Below are 27,840 nucleotides of genomic sequence, written 5' to 3'. Positions count from 1 at the left end.
TTTGCTGCTCTCCTCTTCTGAAGGCACAGGTTCCTGCTGGAGCATGGTTATCGGGCACTAATGCTCTCGCCCAAGTGGTCACTGTTTCTGTGTGAAGCTGGGTGGTGAATGCCAGCCGGAAATTCAACCATTGCATAGCTGAGCTCAAGTAGGTCTTCACCTCATGTACCAAACACGCTTTCCAGCAGCAGCTAACTGGTAACCAGTAGGAGTGGGGACCATGGCTCATTTCATTCACCTCTTCCTAGTACAAGGACACAGAGGTCAATGGTAGCACCTAACTGTCACCACAGCTCAGCACAGGCCACAAAAAACAAACACGGTCCCTTACTTGATGCAGTTTTACCCTCGGCAGTGCATTAAATCAACTGAGCCTTTACACGAGCAAAACGCTTTATTTCATTTTGTTTTAACTCATCAGATTTATCGAGGGGAAACGTTGAGACTGCTCATGTATTCGATTCCTGCCTTCGGTAGTTGACGGGGTTGGTTTCTGCATTTTCACAGGGCCACAGAGAGCGCGGATGTGTTACACGCTGAGAAAGACTGCAGGGCCGACTCCTCTTCTAACCTTGAGGTTATTTAAAGGCAACATTTAAAAATAGCACTGATGGTCAGTTACACCACCATCACTACAAACGTGTTATGTCAGACCTACCAGTATCAGGAAATGAAATGCTTACAAGAAACATTGAAAAGTGTACTCATTTAATTATAGTTTACAAATATCATTCTTAATGTGAAGCCCGAAAAAAAAAGACTTGCATTTATATAGCGCCTTTCATGACCACCAGACATCCCAAAGCACTTTACAGCCAATTAAGTACTTTTGAAGTGTAGTCACTATTGTAATGTGGGGAAATGCGGCAGCCAATTTGCACACAGCAAGCTCCCACAAACAGCAATATGATAATGACCAGATAAACTGCTTTTGTTATGTTGACTGAGGGATAAATATTGGCCCCAGGACACCAGGGATAACTCCCCTGCTCTTCTTCGGAATAGTGCCAAGGGAACTTTTAAATCCACCCGAGAAAGCAGACAGGTCCTCGGTTTAACGTCTCATCTGAAAGACGGCACATCCAACAGTGCAGCGCTCCCTCAGCACTGCTACAAAAAGAAACAACTGGATATCAAGCTGTATTTATGGCACTGGATCATGAACAGGGTTAAAAAAAAAAAAATCCCATTGTGTTGCCCTTTTGTCCTGAAGGTGCTGGCTCTTCCTATGGTTCCACTAGCAACAGTCCACTCAAAGGGCTATGCAAATCTAAATCAATTGATTTAACTGTAGGAGGTATCACGGTTAAGTCCAACCCTGTCCACCCACATGCACTATCCAATAGCAGTCAACAGACAGTCCAGCTGGAACTCTGAATGATTTCCCTCCTCTCGAGCCCAGTGGCCCTGAAATCAGTTGGAACACTTCTACCACTAGTCTGGTTGGGAATCAGCTGACTGGGACCTTGCTGATCTGTATGACTCAGCATCCCACCAGGCATTTAATGTACCCACTGAGCCACCAAGGGGACCCCTGGTGAACTGATCTGGTGCTGGCTTCAGTTTCTGAGAAGCATGAATGGACAGAGTGGAGTTATGCAGTTCAACCACCTCACTTCAGTGTAGGCCAATGATGCCTCCTTGGGAAACCTGCACACGAGCATAGGACCTCGCGTACTTGGCATTATGGTGCACTCTGTGCATTGTGAGGCAGTTATTGCTATACCCTAGCTACCAAGCATCAGAGTATCATGAAACCATGTCATTAAGATGTTCTTAATATGCTAAAGTAAATCCCATTAGCACTCTCTGTTGAAGAATAACTGAAGTTAGATCATGTAACCTTTTCTGATGCTACAAAGAAATTGCTTCAAATCAAAGTAAGACATGCACTTCAGCAACAAAGAGACAATCAGTCACTTTTAAGGAGAGTAAAAACTAGATGAGCCATCCTGTGATTATGAATGGGTGGAATTATTTATAATCTCTGCCCTCCACTTTTATAGTTATGATGGACGCTTGCTGAGGTATGGAGCCATTGGTAATGTCACCACACAACACCTCACCTAACCTATTCTTGATGCTCGAGTCTGGTCAGTGACTGCCATCAGGCAATTCAACCACGATAGGCATCACAGGGGAGCCAGATCCAGACCTCAGCCAATGCCCACTCTCCAGCACAAGTCACAGGATATCAACCAGGTACTCTGGCTGATTTTATTTCTCTTCCTAGTTGAGGGGCACTGATGTGAATTGTAGCACCCTAGTTGCTATTTCTGATGCGATCAGGGGTGGTATCGGGGAATCTTCCTGGTGAGTGTGGCTCAATATCACGCCAGTCAATTTATTTACCAACTGAGCCATTGCGCAAGAGTAAACATAGATGCACAGGATTACATCTGATATACAGCACAGAAACAGGCCATTCGGCCCAACCAGTCTATGCCAGCGTTTATGCTCCACTCGAACCACCTCTTATCCTTCCTCATCTAACCATCAGCGTAACCCTCTATTCCCTTCTCCCTCATATGCATATCTAGCCTTGTCTTAAATGCATCTATACTATTCACCTCAACCATTCCCTGTGGTAGCGAGTTCCAAATTCTCATTACTCTGGGTAAAGAAGCTTCCGAATTCCCTATTGGATTTCTGGGAGACTATCTTACATTGATGGCCTCTAGTTATGCTCTTCCCCACAAGTGGAAACATTCCCTCTGTATCTAAATCGATCAAAAAAACTTTCAGAATTTTAAAGACCTCTATTAGGTCACCCCTCAGCCTTCTCTTTGCAAGCGAAAAAAGACCCAAGCCTGTTCTTCAGCGTTTGCAAGCAAGGACATTTTTGAAAACCCATCAGAAACACATTAGGAAGAACATTGTTTCCAATCTTAAAAAACGCAGGAATCCTATAAATAAGAGTTGTAACTCCAGCAATAGCATTCCCTACAGATCTCTCCCCTGATCTAAATAGTGCTCCCATTTCAGGTTGGGTAGTAACGGACCTTCACAGTTGCTGCTGCATATATCTGGAGCTCAAGACTAGTGTCTCATTTACTTAAAAAATGAGATCGGATTTCAGTTTCTGATGGATGGGGGTGACAGGTTGAATTGAAAGGCGCTCTTTTCCATTTGGTTGCTGACATTTTGAAAGAAAGTGTCTCTGAAATCATGCGCTTGTAGATTATGCCTTTCGCCATCTGCTCACTGCCATCATGAATTAAAAATTTCCATCTGTCTACCTCTCCATTAAAGATTCCTTCAGGCATCAACAGCATCAAGATGAAATGACACTCCATCTGGCCTTCCTTTACAGATCCTTGGTAATCTCTGCATGTTGATAATCTTATTGCATTATAAAAACCATCTTTGGTTATCTCAGGAGTTTGTGTCATGGAGTTGGAGTGAGATACTGAGTTTAATTCAGACTACTGGTGTGTTGCTTGATGCAGAATTGTTCTTTAGTTAAATACTGTATTCCAAAAAAGGGGTAACTGTAAAATTGGTAGCAACAATTTGTACTCTTAACTTTCAAATAATCGTGTACTAAAAGGTGCTTAACTTGTGGGAGCATGGGGACCCATCAGGAGAAGAAAAATGCGTTAAGCGACAGTGCAAGGCACAGATCAAGCAGTAAAAATGTGTCAGTATTTTTTGCGATGTGAAAGTTTTAAATCCAAGCTTGATATTGCTGGTGTCATCAGAATTCATTTTTAAAGTAAAAAAAACCCAGATTGGTCGATAAATCTGTGTATAGTTTATCATTCACACACCGAGTGAAATGAGGCAGATGGTGCCTGTGCAATCTGTTCTTAACGCTTCTTCAAACAAGAAGCATTCTTGATGTGATCTCAGTGCTCGGGCGTTTGCATAAATATCGGGGGGCGCGTTTGCAGCTAACATCTGTTTGGGAGAGTGTCGTCTAGCAGCGAGTCCCTGTCAGCCTGTTTCAAGGCCCCGGGTGTTGAGAGAACGGTGGGTGTCGGCGGTGTTACTATGATATCAGGGACTCGGAGGCGGCTCTCGACTGAAGTCCTGCTTTCGTTGCATTCGCTTTGTAAACATAATCTGCAGCCTGGAGAGAGAGGGAAAGGGAGAGAGGAGAAAAGAACACCACAAATTACCAATAAAAGTTGAGTTCCACTGAATTCCCGAGAGTACAAAAGGGACGGACAGCTGCATAGAAACATGCGTGTAACCCAAGAAAAGAAAATAATTTCCTGTTTGACATGTTTTAACTCGGGCGAAACGGTGACTATTGGGAATTTAGCCAATACTGAATACTGTAGGTGAAATTTGGAACAACATTTCGAAATCATACATTCTTTTTGCTTTCCAAAAGCTGAAACTAACAAGAGATGCAGGGGTGGGCTTAGGATTACATTACATAGGATAGCACAGAAACAGGCCATTCGGCCCAACCAGTCCATGCCGGCGTTTATGCTCCACTCGAGCCTCCTCCCGTCTTTGCTCATCTAAATCTATCAGCATAACCCTCTATTCCCTTCTCCCTCATATGCTTGTCTAGCCGCCCCTTAAATGCATCGATACTATTCGCTTCAACCACTCCGTGGTAGCGAGTTCCACATTCTCACCAGTCTTTGGGTAAAGAAATTTCTTCTGAATTCCTTGTTAGATTTCTTGGTGACTATCTTATATTGATGACCTCTAGTTATGCTCTTCCTCACAAGTGGAAACATTCTCTCTGTATCCACTCTAAACTTTGCATTTAAAAACAACTTTAGCAAGGCATAAGTCAGGAGTGTGATGGAATACTTTCCACTTGCCTGGCTGAGTGCAACTCCAACAACATTCAAGAAGCTCAACACCATCCAGGATAAAGCAGCCCGCTTGATTGGCACCCCATCCACCCCCACCATCACCAGCGTACCATGGCTACAGTGTGTACTGTCTACAAGATGCACTTCAGCAACTCGCCAAGACTTCTTCGGCAGCACCTCCCAAACCCGCGACTTCTACCACCTAGAAGGACATGGGTAGCTGGCACATGGGAACACTACCACCATCTCCAAGCCACACACCATCCTGACTTGGAAGTATATCTTTGTTCCTTCATCGTCTCTGGAACTCCCTCCCTAACAGCGCTGTGGGAGTACCTTCACTCCACAGACTGCTGCGGTTCAAGAAGGTGGCTCACCACCATCTTCTCCAGGGCAGTTAGGGATGGGCAATAAATGCTGGCCTTGCCAGCGCCACTCATATCCCATGAATGAATTTTTAAAAAACATTATATTTAATTTATCATCAAGAAAGCTCAAGTTTGAAATAATTGGTTATGAGAAGCAAGTGGGAGCCAATAACTAGGAATCGGAGCGAATGAGCAAGTTTTGTGATCTGGATCAACCTCTACCTGACCACAGGTAGCAGGGCTGAAGTCAGCGTTCGCAGAGACAGAACAAAGAAGTGGCTTTATTTTGGTTTGGGGGTGAGGAAGTTAGCTTACCACCCAGGCACGACTGTCCCAGACCCATCGTTTCATCCTTCAGAGCGGTGCAAATTGAGAAGCGAAAGGTGGTACACAGGACTCTCTGATCGAGGATCGGCTCCAGGTCAACAACCCAACATCGATTTCCTGTGTCAGAAAAACAATGATCAACCCTGGTTATTCATGGCCACACTCACGGGTTTTAATTAAAATCATGGCTACTGGGTGACCGAGAAAGCATTAGGGTTTAAACTGAAGACAAGCACCAACCTTGCGATCTATACAGGGAATGAACCCTTTCCTAATTGTTTAAGTTCTCTGTCCATTGATGGTTGGAAAATAGGATATTAACTGCTCCGAGAGATTTTGTCATTTCATCCTTACGGTTGCGTATATTCAAGGGTGAGATCGATAGATTTTGATTCATCGATTTCAAAATTTTCCTAATTATTTTCAAATCCCTTCATTATTTCACCCCTACCTCTCTCTTAATGGCCTCCAGGCACCCCCCGCGCTCCCCCATGGGATACCTACGCTCCTCTAATTCTGCCCTCTTGAGCATCCCTGATTATAATCACTCAGCCATTGGTGGCCATGCCTACTGTTGCCTAGGCCCCAAGCTCTGGAACTCCCTGCCTAAACCCCTCTCTCCTCTTTCAAGACGCTCCTTAAAACCTACCTCTCTGACCAAGTTTTTGGTCACCTGCCCTAATTTCTACTTGTGCAGCTCGGTGTCAATTTTTTAACTCTCATAATACTCCTGTGAAGCGCCTTGGGACGTTTCATTACGTTAAAGGCGCTATATAAATACAAGTTGTTGTTCTATGGGGAATCAAGGGATATAATGATCGGGCGGGAAAGTGGAGTTGAGGTCGAAGATCAGCCATGATCTTATTGAATGGCGGAGCAAACTCGAGGGGCCTCATCGCCTGCTCCTCTTCCCAATTCTTATGTTCTTTGTGTGTTACAATAAATAGGCTGTGAACTTATGAAATTCAACCCACCTTAAACAAATACAGAGAGGCACCTGGTCAGAAAATGCTGGTTGATAAGACTTTGCTAGATGGTACGTTTTGAATAGCTACCTGGCATACACACTTTCCTCAACCGCAGTCCAGTACATGTTTCCCAATGGGTTTATGAATTGTTAAAACAAACAGAGAGGAAAGTACTAATTAGCACCGAGAAATACTGATCCTCAGTTTGGCAAGATCTGTTGAACTACTGTTGTTTTTACAAGCATCTTTTCCAGCAGGATCGAGTGTTTACATGAATTAGTCACAATGAAACAGTCACGTTTGAGAAATCCACCAAAACATAACTGTGCTAGGAACACCTTGACTCTGATCTTTACAAAGCCCTTCCCTTTGGGTCTAGCGAGACATCTTTACCTCATTCTAATTGTGTAACTATCTCATGTTTTTACACGTTCTCCTGCGTTTTGCATCCCTGACTTGAATCTGTTTCTCAGCACTTGCAGAATAGAAGTTGACTTTGGGCCAAGGAGATGTATCCAGCCATCATTTATCACCCAGCGTCATCCTGTTGGTGCAACAGCTTCTGCCAATGATGATGAGCTCAGAACAAGAGGAACAGGCTGGGTGCAAGAGCATGAGCTGGTTTGAATCCACCCAGTGAGTCAGCCATTATTGCACAACTTCAATTATCACTAGAATCATAGAATAATACACTACAGAAAGAGGCTCTTTGTACCGGTGTCGGGTGAAAGAATAATCTAATTAGTCCCGCTCCATTGCTCTTCCTTCCATAGCCCTACTAATTTTTCCAATTCCCTTTTGAAAGTTACTATTGATGCTGCTTGCATAACATTATCCAGCAGTGCATTGCAGAATATAACAGCATGCTGCATTATCTTTCCATTGGTCAGATTTAATGAATTGGTCTCTTTACATTCAGATTGCCAATGATTGTGAGAAACACTGGCTTTGGATGCCAGTAGCATTCGCACCCTTGTAGTCACCTTTGTTAACTCTAGACTGGACTACTCCAAAGCACACCTCACTGGCCTCCCATATTCTACCCTATGTAAACTTGAGGTCATCCAAATCTCGGCAGCCCGCGTCCTAACTCGCACCAAGTCCCAATTACCCGTTACCCGTGCTCGCTGACCTACATTGGCTCCTGGTTAAGCAACGCCTCGATATCAAAATTCTCAACCTGGTTTACAAATCCCTCCATGGCCTTGCCCCTCTCTATTTCTGTAATCTTTTTCTGTCTTACAACCCCAAGAGATATCTGCGCTTCTCAAATTCTGCCCTCTTGAGCATCCGATTATAACTGCTTAACCATCGGTGGCCGTGCCTTCAGCTGTCTGGGCCCCTAAACCTCTCTGCCTCCCTACCCTCCTTTAAGACGCTCCTTAAAACATACCTCTTTGACCAACCCTTTGGTCATTTGCGTAATTTCTTCTTCTGTGGCTCGGTGTCAAATTTATTCCTTTTGTCTTATAACACTGCTTTGAAGCTCCTTGGGATGTTTTACTACGTTAAAGACGCTTATGTAAATAAAAGTTTTTATTGTTGTTGTTGTCACTGACCCTGCCACACAGCACTGCCCCCCCCCCCCAGTCATCAAGATCTACGGCGCGGCCCTGGACAACGTGGACCACTTTCCATATCTCGGGAGCCTATTATCAGCAAGGGCAGACATAGACAACGAGGTTCAACACTGCCTCCAGTGCACTAGCGCAGCCTTCAGCTGCCTGAAGAGAGTGTTCGAAAATCAGGCCCTCAAATCTGGCACCAAGCTTATGGTCTACTGGGCTGTAGTGATATCCGCCCTCCTGTATGGCTCAGAGATGTGGACCACAAAGTAGACACCTCAAATCGCTGGAGAAATACCAACGATATCGCCACAAGATCCTGCAAATCCCCTAGGAGAACAGACATACCAATGTTAGTGTCCTCGATCTGTCCAACATCCCCAGCATTGAAGCACTGACCACACTTGACAGCACCGTTGGCCGGGCCACATTGTTCGATGCCTGACAAGACTCCCAAAGCAAGTGCTCTACTCGGAATTCCTTCGCGGCAAGCGAGCCCCAGGTGGGCAGAGGAAATGTTTCAAGGACAACCCACAAAGCCTCCTTGATAAAATGCAACATCCCCACCGGCACCTGGGAGTCCCTGGCCAAAAACCGCCCTAAGTAGAGGAAGAGAATCTGGGAGGGCACTGAGCACCTAGTGTCTCATCGCTGAGAGAATGCAGAAAACAAGCGCAGGCAGCGGAAGGAGCGTGCGGAAAACCAGACTCCCCACCCACCCTTTCCTTCAACAACTGTCTGTCCCACCTGTGACAGAGACTGTAATTCCCGTATTGGACTATACAGTCACCGGAGAACTCATTTTTAGAGTGGAAGCAAGTCTTCCTTGATTTCAAGGGACTACCTATGATGTTGCTGTCACTATAAAAGCAAAATTAATTGTATGGAATTAAAAAAGAAATAAAACAAAAAATGCTTTGACCTGTGGTTCTTTCTTTATCCAAATGGTTGTTTGTGGTTCTTTTGCCTTAACTTAAGCACCATCCTCGCAACAACAACTTGCATTTATATAGTGCCTTTAATGTAGTAAAACTGTCAAGGCATATTGTCAAACAAAATTTGACACCAATCCCGAGATATTGAGTCAGCTGAGCAAAGGCTCGGTCAAAGAGGTAGATTTTAAGGAGCATCTTAAAAAGGAGAGGGGTGGAGAGGTGTAGGGAGGGAATTCCAGAGCTTAGGGCTCAGGCAGCTGAACTTTGTCCTGCATCCTGAGGGTGCTAACTTGCACTGGGAGACAATTTCACTGGCACCATCTACCCCCCGATCTCTCGCTCAGGTGGTTCATGTGGGAGTTTAGATGGGGAGTGTTGGCAAACTACTTGACGACAATGTAGTATGGTCCCATTTTCACCAGACATCTGTCCGTAACTGTAATATAGAGCTCCCCCTAGTGGACTACTGCGGTAATGCAACTACTGATGCAAATACAAAAGGATCATGTGAAAAGGTCACATGACAAGCTCCTGTAGAGCTTGTGTAGCGCCATGTAGTGTGTTTGCAATGTTGTAAATAATATATCAGAGTCACTACTTTTTAAAGGAGGATTGACTCAGCAGTCGGGGATGGCAACACTGAATAATTGTTTCCTGCCTAAGAGTACTGAGGCTAATTGTAGAACCCATTCCCCCCACCAATCTCCTTTCCCCATGGCTTCGATCAGCAAAGTCAGCACAGAGTGTATATTGAACCTGTGATTTTCCTGGAATGTATGACTCAGTTTTACACTCACCAACTGAGGCATCAGGAGAACCTTCTTTTCCCCCCCTCAATTTTCTCTCCTGTCCTTGCAGAGTTTTTAACTGCGTCAGTGGGTGCCAGGCGACCACTCATCCCGTATGAGCCTGGAGTAGTGAGATACAGCAGGCTGCTTAATCACGTGAAAACCTTGACAGAAAGGCCTGCATTTATATAGCGCCCGTCACGACCACTGGACACCCCAAAGGGCTTTACAGCCAAAGAAGTACTTTTTGAAGTATCATTGTTGTAATGTAGGAAACCCCGCAGCGAATTTGTGCACAGCAAGCTCCCACAAACAACAATGTGATAGTGACCTGATCATCTGTTTTAGCGATGTTGATTGAGGGATAAATATCAGCCAGGACACTGGGGATAATTCACCTGCTCTACTTCGAAATAGTACCACGGGATCTTTTACGGCCATCTGAGAGCAGACGGGGCCTGGTTTTAATGTCGCATCGGAAAGGGGGAACCTCCCTCACTGAAGTGTCAGCTTAGATTTTATGTTCAAGTTTATGGAATGGGACTTGAACATACAGTCTTTTGACTCGGTGTGACTCAGTGTTGAGTGTGCTACCAAATAAGCCACAGCCAAATCTAAAACCTCTTCACCTATTTGTGAAGCAGCTTGGGATATTTTTTTACACTAACTGCTATAAAAATGCAAGTTAATGTTGATTTTATATATGGACGATATCTTTATATTCCACTATAGCTTTAAAAGGCATTTCAATCTGGAACATCCCATGCAGAATGTTTAAACAGAGGAACATGGATAACAAAGATTCCAATCCAATGTTTTCAGCAAAAGTACGAGGGGTTCCAATGCTGTGCCGGCCAACTCCAGCACCAATATCAGACTCACCGTGGCCTAATAAGGAAAAATATACTTGAGCAGTAAATCGTACAACCCTACTAGTCTAAACAGACATAAGTCACGATGAAGTCGCACATTTAAACAGCAGAGAGAATTTACTAATGTGGGTAACAATCTATTTTGATTCATTAATATCAGGGATGGAAATTGTTGCAAGTTTTTCTTTCGTTGGGCTCGTTCCCCCGATGGCTCAGTAAGTAACTGTATTGCCTGGTGGTACTAATTTATTCAAAACCAGTCAAGTTCCTTCTCTATTCGATCCAGTTTGCTGCTCTTGGCATTGGGAATGACTATGGTTGGCCAGATTGCTCTCAGGCTGGGATAGGGCAAGATCCACCAGCATTCTCTCTATAATGATCACTGGCCCGTCACCTTCTGATGGATGGTGTGGTGTGTGTTTGGATAATTGGCAAGGATCAGATCAGACTCGCTTCTGATGTCCTCCAAGGCCCAACAGCTTGCCAACAGCTCACTTATCTAGGCTCAAAAGATGAAGGATAGCCACCATGGGAAGGCACTGAAGGGCTTGACATTTGTGCAAATGCACCATGAATGTAAAGACAAACGATGAATGAGTCAGTGACTCCAGGGGAAGAGAGAAGAATATTAGAGGAAAAGTAAAAGAAAAAATGTATTTTGAATTCTGTCGGTGTTCAGAATCCATTCCCAATTAGCTCAGAATAAATGAACCCGGAGATTTTAACTTCAGACAGCTTTCATCAGGATGTCGCCAATTGTAAGCAAACCTTTTCCTTCAGCGAGACAGATTTGGCTTCCTCGGTCTGTACATACAAACCAGACTCCCTCTATTTGTAAAAGGAAAGTGCATTTGACTTCTTAAAACTGGTTTCATGTTTCAAGAAGCTTTTCTGTGTTAATTATCTTGTCAACACCATAAGCATTAAATGGAGAACACTGGATATACCAAAGTGATTCTGAAGCAGTTATCTCATTACAACATCCTTACAAGAATGTACAGGATTACACAGACCACTGTTCATGCCATTCAAATGAGCAAGAAAAACATGTTACTTTACTTTTTGCAAAATGCTGCACCTACATGTATCTTGCATGTCCAATCAACTGTGACCACTTCTTGCCTGTGGTAGACCAACTCTTGGTCCTTTTTCAGCTATTGATATTCTTTGGCTCACTATCTGCTCTGATGTCAAACGTAACTCCCACACCTCCCAACCTTGGTGTCATATTTGACCCTGAAACAAGCTTTCGACCACATGTCCACAGCATAACTAATACTGCCATTTCCAGCTCCATAACATCACCCGTCGCCGCCCTTGCCTCCGCTCATCCGCTGCTGAAGCTCTCATGTACAGGATTACACAGACAACTGTTTTGTTACCTCTAGACGTGACTATTCCATTGCACTCCTGGCTGGCCCCCCACATTCTACCCTACGTAAACTTGGGGATTCAAAACTCTGCTACCCGTGTCCTAACTCGCACCAAGTCATAAGAACATAAGAAATAGTAACAAGAGTAGGCCATACGGCCCCTTGAGCCTGCCCCCCCCCCCCCAACCAAGATGTCTGTGCTCCTCTAATTCTGCCCTCAAGTATCCCTGATTATAAATCGCTCAACCATTGATCGCCATGCCTTCTGTTGTCTAGGCCCCCTCCACCTCCAAAGCTCTGGAATTACCTGTCTAAAGCTCTCCGCCTCGCTTTCCTCCTTCAAGATGTTCTTTAAAACCTACCTCTTTGACCAAGCTTTTGGTCACCTGTGCTAATTTCTACTTATGCAGCTTGGTGCCAAATTTTCTCTCTCATAATACTCCTGTGAAGCGCCTTGGGATGTTTCACTATGTTATAAGCACTATATAAATACAAGTTATTATTTTGTTGTTAAAGATGCCTTCAAGAACCTCAGGCTACATGCTCTTCTCCCTCCACTCCACCCCCCCCCACGTGTCTTCACTGCATTGAAGTCCAGACACACCACACAATCTCACACTCGGAATACCGAACAAAAAAAAACCTTGCATTTATATAGCGCCTTTCACAACCACCGGACGTTCTAAAGCGCTTTACAGCCAACAAAGTACTTTTTGAAGTGTAGTCACTGTTGTAATGTGGGAAACGCGGCAGCCAATTTGCGCCCAGCAAGCTCCCACAAACAACAATATGATAATGACCAGATAACTATCGATTACACTGCTCTCAACAATGAAATCCCACGGGAACACCCCATTGTGGCAAGCCCAGCCACCATATTTAATGGATTGAAGCCTGAACATAAGATTTTTACCATACTAGATATTGCAAACGGATTCTGGTCCATACCTTTAGCAGTAGAAGCACAAGACAAGTTTGCCTTTACAGTGGGAGACTGACAGCATACGTGGACAAGGGTCCCACCACAGGGGTTTCAGAACAACCCTAGGATATTCCACCGAGTTATGAGTCGCTCTCTGGAGAACCTGGACCTGACTCAATACAACAGTATGCTATTGCAGTATGTTGCCGATATACTGATAGTGTCCGAGAGTCCAGTGGGGCATATGGGTGTGTTAATCAGCACCCTACAAGCCTCGGAGGAGTCAGCTTTTAAGGTATTCTCCAAGAAAGCTCAGGAAGTCTTGGACCGAGCAAGATATTTAGGCCATGAAATTAGCCAGGGGTCTAAAACCCTACCCCAGGACCAAAGAACAGCCATTAGTGAAATGCCATGACCCACCACGGTAAGCAGGGGAGAGGGGCAGGGGAGGTTTGATAGATCCTGGGACTATAATTATTGTAGGAACTTTGTACAAAACTTCACCACAACAGCAGAACCCATGCAACGATTAGTAAAGGGGGAAAAGGCCATTTCAGAAACAGATAAATCTTGGACAGAGGTACTACCATGCGTATTAATGCGACTGCAGGCAACAACCCAACTGGACAAGCGGACTGACCCCGTACGAATTAATGACCGGAAGCGCAATGCGCCTGCCTGAAGGCAGTTCCACAGGAAGCACAGAGCTGGGACCAGCAAAAGATTGGATTCAGAAGGATATTTACAGTGAGATGAGCAACCAAAGGCCTTGCGCTAAGAGTTCAGGGATCAACAAGAAATCAGAGATAAGGCAACCAGAGGTGTCAAACCTCCGGAGCCTTTGCCACAGGTTGGGGGGGGGGGGGGGGGGGAAAAAAGAGTGTTACGGTGCAGGCCCTCCTGGGGCCACCAGGTTTTGTCCCCGCGGTGGACTGGACCTTATGAAATAACCATGACCAGCGATACGCGTCGAGATGAACGGAAAGGGCCGATGGAAACATTAGACCCAACCCAAGAAATACCATAACTAAAATAAAGTGCCTAACCCCTTGTGATGACTGGGACCCTATTTTACCCACAGGAAGACGTGCAAGATGTGGATGGTAAAAACCATACTCGCGTGCTGGGCTGGAACCACCACCAGCAGCAGGAAAATGAGGGCACAGACCTGATATTTGATCCCAACATTAAATATACCCCAGAAGGAAGCAACTGGGGCATTTATATGCCACCAGGAACTCGAGTATGGTTCGGAGGCGATAGAATGAGATACACCCCAGGGATTAAAAGGAGGACAACCTTGGAAAGAATATGCGGTTAAAAACACACTACCCACCAAGCAGCAGTATAAGCACGGAATGTGAAGACTTCCCATTCTACAATCATGTCCGGCCTACAACGAAGACTGGCCACAATGGGACCCAAGTATATTATTGGGACAAAAACGATAGAGACGGAGTCGTGTTGTCAAGAACAAGGGAGGATTCAACCTCATTGGAGGTACTCCCCAACCAGGCAGGAAAAGGTAGATGTCAAAGTTGGAACGGAAAATATCTCTTAAGAACCCACATCAAACCCAGCCCACTAGTCCCAACCACAGCAGGGCCCTCGGAATGTCCCAAAACGACACCCGGGACAAAAGGAGGACCGGTATTCGTAGATAATGGACACCATGAGCTTGTACCCATAGTCTTAAACAGATCAGAAATTCACCTGCCAGGTTTGTGCAACACCTTCTCAGAGGTTGTAAGGAATGTCCTGCAGCAGAGAACACAGCAGTCCAGGGCCAAAAGCTGAGTAAGGGTGAAATTACAATGGCATAAAAGGAGCCGAGTGGGGATACAAGGACGGTATTTAACACTAGAACTTCCCTAGTAAACTCCCTAGATATACAAGGAGCAAACAGTAAATTGGGCAACTTAAATAACAAATTAAAAAGAGCTGCTGTCCGAAACAAACTGCGAGGCAGCCCAGGAGAACTAGATGGGAGCGAAAGCAGTACAAAGACTGCTAGGTCCCACTTCTTAGAGACGATTGTCCACACTATAAATACCCTCATTGATCGGAAAGCACAGCACTAGCCCAACAAGGTGGTGGAAGGGAAATGCTGTGCCATGCAGGTGGAGCCTGGATAAAAGGCCAGGTCAGAGCAAATTTGGACCAGCTGCATCAGGGAGAAGTCCCTAGCTGGATAAATAACGACCAATTACTAGGTGGGGCAAGCAACCCCGGCAATCTGACAGCATGCCAACTCCGAGGGTTGATCCGAGAATACCTCACTGATATGAATTGTGAGACAGATCACACACAGCACCTCGGAATGATCATGATGATCCCAGCCATGGCCGAGGGCCAAAAACTTTACTCATTGTACCAAGTGGAAAATATAGGTGTAAATCAGGGAAAGGCACATGTCAGATAGTACCCGATCTTTAACCAGGCCACTATGAAGGAGCCAGCACCTGATATGGGAGAGACCCTGGTAGGAATATCACTGACAGGATGCAAGGAACACGGAAACACAGTAATGTGCCCACACCCAGTTGGGACTGGAACCCAGACGCTATGCGGATTTAATACTACAGGTGCAGCGTCGAGAATCCGGAATGTTATGGAATACAGGCCGATTGGTGGCAGGGTTGTCTGGAATCCGTAAAATGTTCCGGAATCTGGACCCATCGATCCTGCCGACCTCGGGGCCCCACCGCTGCCCGACCTTGGGCCTCGCCCGCTCGCCTCACCACTGCTGCCCTTACCTCAGGGCCTCCTCGCCGGCCCAACAGCCTACTTGGCGGGGTCCTGCCGAAGAGCTGCTTGCATCGGGCGGGGCCCCGCCGAGGACATGGTAGGGTGGGCCGGCAAGGAGGTCCTGAGGTAAGGGTGATGAGGCGAGCGGGGTAAATCCAGGAGGCAAAAAGAAGGTGGGGTACAAATGGTAGATTGCAGCACATTATGGAATTGTTGTTCCAATTTCATCTGCAGATCTCGATTGGTTTGAGTGCTTTCCTCAAGCTGTTGTCTTAGCAACTGAATGGCTGTCAGCTCCATCTGCAAGGATTGCATGCAGCTGTACAGAAATATAGTAAAGAAGCAGCGTCATGGGAAACAAAAAGCACTAAACCGAGCTCCTCATACTGGTGCACCCCCCCACCCCTTCCTGACAGTCCAAAATCCGGAAATACCCGAACCTGGGCTCGGGTGTTTCCGGATTAGTTATGTCAAAAAGCAAATTGAAAGTCCGGAAAAGCCCGGAATATGGAACGGCCTTGGTCCTGGAGGATTCCGGATTTTAGATGCTGCACCTGTACCACAAATTGCACTATGAAAGTGATGCAGGCCCAAGCTGAGCCAACCCACGTTGCCCATCAGGGCAAGGCGAAGTACTGTATGATTACAAGTGGAAAAAAAAACTGTCCTATGGACCCCTCATGTACCCGATCAACACGGCGAGCTTCTGATTCCACCCACAAACACCAACCACTATTGGATATCAGCAACTGATAGTAATATACAAAAGACGACAGATGATCTTCAATGCCAGAGGAGATAAAAGGGAACATGTGGAGATATCTAATTCCCAAGGGACCTGAAATCCCAAAACTCCCTGAACACTGAACAGTTAGCAAATAGGCTGTAGAAAATGCTGAAAGCAATACCATCAGATACAAGAGGAAATCAGGAGAACTGGGAAGGACACAAACTTTGGGCACTCCCCCGTTGTATAGTATAGCATGGAATTGGGGCATGAACGTCCAGATACATCCCTGGATAAGGATGGTATCCCACATCCTGGTCTCCCTTCAGATAATAATCCTGATTTTGGAACGTCAGAAAGGGTGGGGGCCCGCTGCACCTGTATGAGGAGCTTGGTTTCATTCTTATTCTTTGTTTCCCATGACGCTGCTATTACAAATACAGGCGACAAAAATCAGAAAGTTGGCAAAGGCCACAATCACTCAAACGCGGAGACCCGTGTACGAGAACATGTATAGATTGGAGTAAACGTCTCCAGACTATCGGGACTTAAGCTGAGTGGCTACCTTGGGCCAATTATAGCCAAGGGCCAAAAGGGGGGACTGAAACAGGAGTACGAGGGAGACATGGGCCATAGCTTGTGTGACAAGAAACCAGTGACATCTTGGACAACAGCCTATGTGACGAAACAATGGACAAGACTAAACAAGATAAAGCGTAATATGATTAAGCTAAGTGAGCTGACTGCAACTGCCTCCTGTCTAACTTATCTAAACTAAGGTGGACACCCAGTAGTAACAGAATTAAAATGAATGCTGTAATATGGAATGCTCTAGAAGGGAGGCAGGGACATTCAAATGATGCGTTGTACAATGTATAAAAATCAGTTACATGCTGTATCAATTTGAGAAGCTTGGCTCAGGTCAGAGAACAAGTTGTCTCCCACGCATGCGAATAAAGATTGCTTGCACCCTAGTTTTCAGACTTGCGTTGAGTATTTTGAAATATTCCACAACAGCCCTTTACTGAGGATTCACAATCAAATCTACTAATATATTAAAAACCTTATATCTCTGTGCACTTCCTGTTAATCTTTTGGATTTTAAGTTCCTATGTTTATATTTATAAATGAAACGGTCTATGTCAACACGTCAACCTGAAATTACACCCTCCCATCCACCTCACCCCATTGAGGAACTGCAGTGAGAAATTGCAATTACACCGTGACAAGTTTGCAACAGCAGTTTCCATTAGAAACATAGGCATAGTGAATTGTAATGACAATATATTACATAAGGACAAACGTAAGACTTGAAAATAGGGATTATACTCCCTGGTCCAATTATCTGCCAGCATCTCATCCCAGTTCACCTGAAAACTACAGTTGCTCTCGACTTCCTGCGCGCAACGCAGAGATCAATTATATATAAAAGCGAAAAGTTTACTTTTATTTGCAAAGTAGGAGTTCTTTCTATAGCCAGCCCTGTATAGGCATAAGTGTCAAACTGATCTACTAATGAAATAAACACGAGAGTTTAACCAGTAATATGATTAAAAGTGGCTTGTAGTTAATTATTTGCTCGAGCAACCTTCACTTCAGAAGTTAATGCTGCTCGGACCTTCTGCGTCACTACTTATCTTTGAAATAATTTTGCAGAGGCTGGTTAATTAGCTCAATAATTCTGTAATCTGTCACTTTGTGCCATCATCAACTGTGCATAGTGAAAGATGCTGTACCCACATAAAACACAGGTGTACAACTTGTTTCCTTATCATGGCATTACTAAGTAACTAATGATGTATTTGAAATTAACGAAGAGGAGATGTGTCAAACAAAAACCTTGGAATTTGTTGTGGGTTCAAGTCCCACTCCAGAGACTGGAGCACAAAAATCTAGGCCGTCACCCTCAGTGCAGTACTGAGGGAGTTGCTGCACTGTCAAAGGTGCCGTCTTTTGGATGAGACATTAAACCAAGGCTCCGTCTGCTCTCTCAGGTGGACATAAATGATTCCATGGCACTATTTTGATGATGAACAGGGGAGTTATCTTCAGTGTTAGCTGTGGCTCAGTGGGTAGCACTCTCGCCTCGGAGTCAGAAGGTTGTGGGTTCAAGCCCCACTCTAGGGAATTGAGCACAAAAATCTAGGCCGACACTCCCAGTGCAGTGCTGAGGGAATGTTGCATTGTTGGAAGTGTCTTCTTTTGGATGAGACATTAAACCGAGGCCCTGTCTACTCTCTCAAGTGGACATAAAAGATCCCATGGGCACTATTTCAAGGAGGAGCAGGGGAGTTATCCCAGTGCCCTGGCCAATATTTATCCCTCAAATCAACATAACAAACACAGATTATATGGTCATTATCACGTTACTGTTTGTGGGAGCTTGCGGTGCACAAATTGGCTGCCGCGTTTCCCACATTCATCATAGGCAGTCCCTCGGAATCGAGGAAGACTTGCTTCCACTCTTAAAATGAGTCCTTAGGTGGCTGAAGAGTCCAATATGAGAACCACAGTCCCTGTCACAGGTGGGACAGGATTGCCGCACGTTCTTTCCGCTTCCTGCGCTTGATTTCTACATTCTCCCGGCGATGAGACTTTAGGTGCTCAGCGCCCTCCCGGATGCCCTCCTTGCACTTAGGGCGGTCTTTGGCTAGGGACTCCCAGGTGTCAGTGGAGATGTTGCACTTTATCAGGGAGGCTTTGAGGGTGTCCTTTTAACGTTTCCTCTGCCCACCTTTGGCTCGTTTTCCATCTCCAGGCTAGGTCCAAGACCACCCCAACCTCAGTCGTCGAGCTACAGTACGCGGACGACACCTGCGTCTGCGCACATTCAGAGGCTGAACTCCAGGACATAGTCGACATATTTACTGAGGTGTACGAAAGCATGGGCCTTACGCTAAACATCCGTAAGACAAAGGTCCTCTACCAGCCTGTCCTCGCCGCACAGCACTGCCCCCATCATCAAGATCCACGGCGCGGTCCTGGTCAACGTGGACCATTTCCCATATCTTGGAAGTCTCTTATTCCCACATTACAACAGTGACTTATTGCCAAAATTACTTCATTGGCTGTAAAGTGCTTTGAGACATCCGGTGTTCGTGAAAGGTGCTATATAAATTCATGTCTTTTTGTGTGTGTCCTGGCCAATGTTTACCCTTGATCAACATCAAAAACAGATTATCTGGTCATATCACATTGTTGTTTGTGGGAGCTTGCAGTGTTCAAATTGGCTGCCGCGTTTCCTACATTACAAAAGTAACTATATTTCATTGGCTCTAAAGCCGGAGATTGTGAAAATATAAATGCAAATCTTTCAGGTTTTTTTCCACCTCGGGTGCCAGTGATGTGTTTGTATCACGTGCAGAAGTTGGCCCTTTCTAGGCCTGCATTCACTGGAGTTTAGAAAGATGAGGGGATCTCATAGAAACATATAAAATTCTGACAGGACTGGGCAGGTTAGATGCAGGAAGAATGTTCCCAATGTTGGGGAAGTCCAGAACCAGGGGACACAGTCTAAGGATAAGGGGTAAGCCATTTAGGACCGAGATGAGGAGAAACTTCTTCACTCAGAGTTGTTAACCTGTGGAATTCCCTACCACTGAGTTGTTGATGCCAGTTCATTGGATATATTCAAGAGGGAGTTAGAGATGGCCCTTACAGCTAAAGGGATCAAGGGGTATGGAGAGAAAGCAGGAAAGGGATACTGAGGTGAATGATCAGCCATGATCTTACTGAATGGTGGTGCAGGCTCGAAGGGCCAAATAGTCTACTCCTGCACCTATTTTCTATGTTTCTTTCTGGTAAAGACATGTGACCGTGTCACTAGAAACAGCACAACACGAGGGAAGATTCATTCCTTTACTTCTGCAACCAGGTATGCCCCTGGAAAGGAGACCAGATGGATGACAAAAGTAGGGGAGAAGACGATGTAAATCAGGAAGTAGTGGTTTTGTGATGCCAACCCTGGGAATTAAGAGCCTGTAGATTGTTAAACAGGCACTGCAGTCGTGAAGTAAACTGAAACCATGACATGTAGCTCTGAATTAGTAGACCATGGATTTGATTTTGAATTCACTAATTACTGGCTACTCTTAGCCAGTCTGTGGTCATGAAAGGCACTATATAAATGCAAGTCTTTCTTTCTTAGCCACAGCGCCATGGCGATTTGAGCTCATTACATACACATTAAATAATGAAATATCTATGGGGCAATATGGTGAGTAAATTTTCAGCCGCTGCCAAGCTGTCTGGCTTGAACGGTTTTTGTGCTTATCAGAGTGATTAATGATAATGGAACATGTTCCTATTTTTTTAAAAATTAAATACAAGTTTCAGGTATACTGGAGGCATGACTCACAGATCAGGTGTAGCTATGGACTTTACTTTGACTCAATAATGTGCCTTAACCCTAAACTCAAAAGAACTCCTGTTCCAGGAGTGTGACATTTCCACTTCAATTTCCACAACAGCCATCCTTGTAGCCTTACTGATACCTTGTGGTGACAAAACAGGAGCTGAATCAGCAAAATAAAACAGGTGGAGTTTGACTCAAACCATACTGAATTTAAAACAGGTTACAACCATTCTTTTTCGGGGAGTCTTGTTTATTCCTATTCTCTAAACGCACATCTCCTGTCAGTATAGATGCTGGCAAGCTCCACAATTGAATTTGCAGTAGCTTCATGTATTCTCAGGTGGTTTTAACAGCAATTTTCTTTGCATGCTGGGACTATGTTTCACAGGAGCAGCTTAATTTTAGGGGGAATAAAATTATATTTATCAGCTCCAGTTTAGAATGATATAATCTGACTTCTGTTTGTAAGTATTATTAAAATCTCCTGATGACGAATGTGGTAGGACAGAAGCCATGGATGAACAAAGCAGATGGGCTTGTAACAATCATATTTTTCTCCCCCCACCATTGGTGAAATTGCCCTGTAATATAGATAACACTAGTAGGAGTTAGGGTATTATAGTTGGCTTCAGTAATCCTGGGTTAGTGAGGGGAAAACAAATTCCATTCCCACTTGTATATCTATCCAGTGACTCCTGCTAAAAAGTGTACATGTGTGAGCATTGGGCGAGAGCAAGATAAGGCTCTGCTGTGATGCTTGCCCCAGTCGAACAGCTTGCTGACGCTCGCTGCCTAGTCTCAGATACGAAGAATGGTCACTTGGCACCGGTAGAACTATACATCGGCAAGAGTCAGCACCCTCAGGAGAGGCAAAACAAAAACTTGCATTTAAATCAGGCAGTCCTCGGCGGTCCCGCGAACAAGGATGACTTGCTTCCGCAAGAGTTCACAGGTGTTTCAATGAAGGACACGGTGTTCCAGATCTGAAAACCAATTGAGGGGGTGGAAAATGTCTGTGCGTGGATTTTAAAAAAAAAGTGTGGTGACCGTTGCACATCAGCCACCACACGGGCTTGACTGAGATAGGCCTTTACCCAGTGGCAAGCGTTAACCAAGACAACTGGAGACCTGCTCTGTTGCACGGACGTAGTGCACACACATCACAGCGTGGGCTGGCCTTGGATCGTCTGGGCCCTGGTACCCTCATTCGCCACACCTTCGCCCACAATGTTCCAGGGCCCGGCGCTCCAGCTCTATTTATAGCCCCGACCTGCGTTGGTGTTCTCACAGGTCAGGGCAGGGCAGCCCACAATGTTCCAGGGCCCGGCGCTCCAGCTCTATTTATAGCCCCGGCCTGCGTTGGTGTTCTCACAGGTCAGGGCAGGGCAGCCCACAATGTTCCAGGGCTCGGCGCTCGTCCATTTAAATAGAACCTTTCACAACCTCAGGACATCACAAAGCATTTTACAGCCAATGAAGTACTTTTTTTTGAAGTGTAGTCACAGTTGCAATGCAAGAAACGCAGCAGCCAATTTGCACACAGCAAGCTCCCACAAAACAGCATTGCGATACTGACCTGATAATCTTTTTTTTTTTTTAAAAAAGTGATGTTGATTGAGGGATAAATATTGGCCAGGACACAGGGGATAACTTCCCAGCTCATCTCCGGAAATAGTGCCATGGGAACTTTTACATCCACCCGAGAGAGCAGACGTTTAACATCTCATCCGAAAGACGGCATCTCCGACAATGCAGCGCTCCCTCAGCACTGCACAGGAGTGTCAGCCTATATTTTTGTACTCAAGTCTCTGGAATGGGATTTGAACCCACAACCTTCTGACTCAGAGTGCTACTGACTGAGCTACAGCTGACAGTGGGGAGAAATTGAAAAAAAAACAAACAGGAGCTAGTGCCTTTGAATGCTTCTATACAAGGAATGACCGAGGTTGCCAGTTAGATACTGACTTATGGTTTGTTTTGTGATGGGACGCCATAGCAATTAGGAACTGGGCTGAAACAATCATAACGTCAATTCACTTCAGACATTTACGTTGAAGAAATTTTCATCTCATTGGCCTGGGCTAGCTTCGAAAATCTCGGGTGAAGAGATTAAAGGACAGAAACCTACAGAAGGTTTCCATTGTTAATTATGATTTATTCCTAAATAAATTTTAGTTGAACAAAACATAAATTAAATATGATCAATTTATAAAATAACCATTAGTGGCCACACTTTCAGCTGCACTGGCCCCAAGCTCGGGAATTCCTTCGTTAAGCCTCTATCTCCTCCTTTAAGTTGCATCTTTAAAACTATCTCGTTGTCGCCTGTTCTAATATCTCATGTGGTTGGTGTCAAAAAATGTTTTTATTCATTAGTCGCCGGCAAGGCCAGCAGCACCCGAGAAGGCGCCGAACACGTCGGGTCTCTTCGCCGGGAGCAGGCGGAAGACACTTACAAACAGCGGAAGGAGCGCACGACAAACCGAGCACCCCACCCACCCATCCACCGTCTTCCCCACCTGTGACAGGGACTGTAGGTCCCGCATTGGCCTCATCAGTCACCTTAGAACTCATGTTAGTGTGGAAACAAGTCATCCTCGACTCCACGGCACTGCCCAAGAATGAGTAATTTATTGCCCATCGAGAAGCTGGTGGTGAGCCGCTTTCTTAAATACAATGGAGTAGCTTACTAGGCCATTTCAGAGGGCAGTTCAGAGTCAACCCCATTGCTGTGGGTCTGGAGTCACATATAGGCCAGACTGTGTAAGGACGGCAAATTTCCTTTCCAAAAAGGAAATCAGTGAACCAGATAGGCTTTTATGACAATCCAGCAGTTTCTTGGTCACCATTAATGATACTAGCTTTTTATTCCAGTTATTTAATGGAATTTAAATCCCCTGAGCTGCCGTGATAGAATTTGACCTTGCATCCCCCGATTAATCGTCCAGGCCGCTGGATTACCAGTCCATTAACATAACCGTTATGCTACCGTGCCCGATGACGACAACGCTCCTGTGAAGCGCCTTGGAACATTTTACGACGTTAAAGGCGCTATATAAATAAAAAAGTCATGTTGTTAACATGTTTTCATAGTTTAAGTTCAGCAGAACAGGCTCTACTTGTGCAGTTCAAGTCAGATAAGCTTCTATAGAGGCAATTCTAAGAGGGGCTTGGCTTAAAGCCACAGAAAGGTGTTACCTAGCAATTCACAACATGCAAACTTATTGAGACAGACATGACTTTTGCATTGTCTGCACATACCAGTTCCTAGTCTCACACGACCTGAATTTGTGCCAAGGACGGTTTTTTTTCTCCCCTTTCCTATAATATTTCAAATGCTACAATGAGCGTTCATATACTTTTAGCTAACACCTTAGCAAGTATTGGAAAACGTTAGTAAAATCCCCAGTTTCTGTACATACGTAGCCGCGAGTTAAACGATACAAACCTTACCGGCAGTTGGATCCCGCCTCGGTGCTTTCCTGCATCCCGTGGCTTGTTGAGGGATCTAAGTGAGAGGAGTTTGAGACAGCCTGGTTGCAATCTCCTCTGGGTATGTCCATCAAACGATTCTCAGACAGCATACCTTTCTACGTGCGCTAACTGCACGCTTTCCGCCCTCCTCAGCCAACAGGTTGCATGAACATGCAACAAGAGGGTAAGAGTAAGGCGTCTAGAGGAGGAAGCAAAGCGCCACACAGAAACTAATTTAAATACACGTAAGTATGCGAGGAATTAAAAGCTGCAAATAGCCTGTTAAACAAACACGAGAGTGGAAACAGTGTGGTTGTAGCTCTGTCCAAGGACTGTCTGGTAATTACCACTAAAGTGGGCTAATGATTTAAAATATATATCTTTTTTTAAAGTCTTCAATGTAATGAGTGACAATTTTATAAGACATTTTGGGGGGGACGTTCGATTGGCAAATATATATATATAAGTAATGATATAAAGGCTCCTGTATTAACTTAAGTAATGTAACTGAGGAATTTTAAAAGTTAAAGTTGTACATTCAACTATTTTAGTTGTGCCCTTTAAACAAATGCCCCCTGCAAGGGGGGTCACACTCAAATACATTTTTTCCAGTGCAAGTTGTACATTCAGAAGGTGAATGGCACACACAGCTGGAAGGAGAGGGGCTGTTGGTCAGACCCTTGTGTTCTTGTCACTCTGCCCCCTACAATATGGGCAGCGGGGGCTTTCAGTTAATCGTCAGTTACAGAAGAAATTACCAGCATACTTTACCGTGACCTCCAAGCGCGGTCAGCCCATCCTCTTAGTTTCTTGCAGGCGAAATATTTGGTCGCATTCAAAGAGATGTTTTCCTTCGTCCAACTCTACATTCTTCTGCTGGTCGATCAACCAAAAAAAAGTCACAAGATCTCCAGTCGATGCAAAGTGATGGCGAGAGGTAAATGATTGGCTGAGTGTTACCATGCAGCGCCAGGTAATGTTTACCCAGATTTTTTTTGGCCCCAAAAAAGTTTTTCGCGGGGAGGGGAACTTGGAGTGGCCTCCACCCTCCACCCACGATCAGGTGAACCTCGCATGCGGAGTGATAACTTTGCAGGATAAATCATTTATACAGCAGTTTAGTTTTTTTTCTTTAAAAAGTTATTAGAGTTTAAAATATATTGAAATTTAAGGTTTGATAAATAAGATGCGTGTGGCACAGTGTGTTAGCTTGTTATCCCTTCACCTCTCGAGTGAAATGTGTATGGGTCAATGTCAACCCCATAGAAAGAAAGGACTTGCATTTATACCGACCTGTCCCAAAGAGGTTCGCAGTCAATAAAGTACTTTTGAAGTGCAGTCACTGTTGGAAACGCGGCAGCCGATTTGTACCCAGCAAGCTCCCACAAACAGCCATGTGATAAGGAGCAGACAATCTATTTAGTGATGTTGGTTGAAGGGTAATTATTGGCCAATTAAACGGTTTTAGTGATTTTTTTTTGAAGGATAAATGTTACCCAGGACAACAGGAAAACTCTCCTGCTCTTTAAATAGTGGCATGGGATCAAACGAGACTACTTCAGAAATAATTGGCAGCCTCACTTGGCTGACACAGGAGATTGAAGTATCGCTCGAGTGCAGTAAGGTGTGTCCTTCTGTGCTGGGGCAGGTTAAAGGGATCTCAGCGTCTCTTGTGTTTGGTTTGGACTGCTTGATTAGGTCACTAAGATGCCCAATTCTCCAGTACTGACATCATCTTCAGCAGCACATGCATATACATTTAGCATGGAATCAGAAGGGGTGCATTATATAACTGGAAGAAACATACAGATGGGCAACTGCTTTAGCTGCATCACATAGGGGTTGATGCGAAGTTGGAATTGTTTACCTTGTAGAATATTACCTTTCTAATGGAAACATCCTCCATGTATCAAGAGTGAACTCGATTATCAAACAGCCAAATCAGAAGGACAAATACCCCCTTTAAGCTATTTCAATGTTGAAGTTACAAACTGGGTGGTTATATATTTTAGAAAATATACAGTTATAACTATATAATGAAGGATGAATATACCTTTTTTTTATAATAAAAACAGAAAATGCTGGAAATACTCAGCAGGGTGGGCAGCATCTGTGGAAAGAGAAACCGAGTTACTGTTTCAGGCCGACAATTGGCAATCGACCTGAAACATTAACTCTGTTTCTCTCTCCACTGATGTTGCCTGACCTGCTGAGTATTTTCAGCATTTTTTGTTTTTATTTTAGATTTCCAGCATCCGTGTTATTTTGCTTTTGTATTAATGTTTCTTTTTTGTTGCCATGGTTTCAAAGTTGCAGTGCTGGGTTTTAATTTATTTTACTATTACTTTTCCTCACCCAAATCCTCTTGATATCCTCCGGCTCACTAGTCATCTTTGATATGAGGGACCGCCTATGATGATGATGACCCACTGTGAGTATTGCTCATGCGGTGATCCTAACCTATGCTTCTGATCATAGGAATTGCTAGACAAAAAAAGACCAAAGTCTCTCCTGTCTGCCAACCTATCATAGACCTTCCCTTTTGTTCTTTCTTCCCCTCCCCCTTTCAGTGTTAAGAATCTATTCTTTTCAAACACTCTCCAGTTTTGACGAAGGATCATCGACCCGAAACGTTAACTCTGCTTCCTCTCCACAGATGCTGCCTGACCTGCTGAGATTTCCAGCATTTTTTGTTTTTACTCCAGATTCCAGCATCTGCAGTATTTTGCTTTTGCCAATGTCTCTCTAGTTCACCTTCTACCATCCCGGTAGTTGCATGCTACAATGATAATAGAGTTGTTGACTAATCATAGCAATCTATCAATCAGTCTACAACAGACCCAGACATGTGCGAGCAAAGTCTCAGTGGTGGAGCACTTTGAGAACCATAGCTCCAAAGTCACCTGTTCCAAGAATGATAGACTTACTACATGTCATGTCTCAAATCACTCATGTACAGAATGGAGAATAGGCACTTTGCCTAGCCTCTGTGGACTGTATTTACCCTGTTCTCAGAAGTGATTGAGTCCAGATTGATAGATTGACAGTATGGCAAACAGGAAATACAGTTCACAATATAATCTGCAAAGTTTTACATATTTCAGTCAAGATTCTCTGCCAGAAAAGCTGGATCTTGGATATAGTTACCATATATGATCGAAAATGCTCAGCACGACATCAATACCCTCTTAGATTTACTGGGTTCCAATTGAGGAGGAAAGCAGTGGTAATCCAGTGTCAGCTGTGGCTCAGTGGGTAGCACACTTGCCTCTGAGTCAGAAGGTTATGGGTTCAAATCCTACTCCAGGAACTTATACATAATTCTAGGCTGACACTCCAGTGGAGTGTCTTTCGCATGGGGACTTTAAACTGAAGCCCTGTCTGCTCTCTCAGGTGGATGTAAATGATCCCATGGCACTATTTTGAAGAAGAGCAGCAGAATTATCCCTGGTATCCTGGTCAATATTTATCCCTCAATCACCATAACAAAAAAAAAGATTATCTGGTCATTATCACATTGCTGTTTGTGGGAATTTGCTGTGTGCAAATTGGCTGCTGCATTTCCCACATTACAACAGTGACTATACTTCATTGGCTGTAAAGTGCTTTGGGATGTCTGGTGGTTGTGAAAGGTGCTATAT

General features: G+C 44.6%; 1 long non-coding RNA gene across 3 annotated transcripts; it reads right to left on the bottom strand.

Annotated features, from left to right (window-relative positions):
* Nucleotides 1-422: 422 nt before the first annotated feature.
* Nucleotides 423-25,580, bottom strand: LOC139278973 (uncharacterized). 3 transcript variants are annotated; one of them, XR_011596394.1, is made up of 3 exons: nucleotides 25,493-25,580; nucleotides 5,462-5,590; nucleotides 423-4,072 (listed from the first exon to the last, which is right to left on the bottom strand). It is a non-coding gene; the product is annotated as an uncharacterized lncRNA (long non-coding RNA). The 3 variants fall into 3 exon arrangements; XR_011596395.1 differs by lacking the exon at nucleotides 25,493-25,580 and adding an exon at nucleotides 24,966-25,084; XR_011596393.1 differs by lacking the exon at nucleotides 25,493-25,580 and adding an exon at nucleotides 24,174-24,378.
* Nucleotides 25,581-27,840: the final 2,260 nt, after the last annotated feature.

The sequence above is a fragment of the Pristiophorus japonicus genome, chromosome 13, assembly GCF_044704955.1.
Source record: "Pristiophorus japonicus isolate sPriJap1 chromosome 13, sPriJap1.hap1, whole genome shotgun sequence".
NCBI lineage: Eukaryota > Metazoa > Chordata > Chondrichthyes > Pristiophoridae > Pristiophorus > Pristiophorus japonicus.
This window is presented reverse-complemented; position numbering and strand designations above follow the sequence as displayed.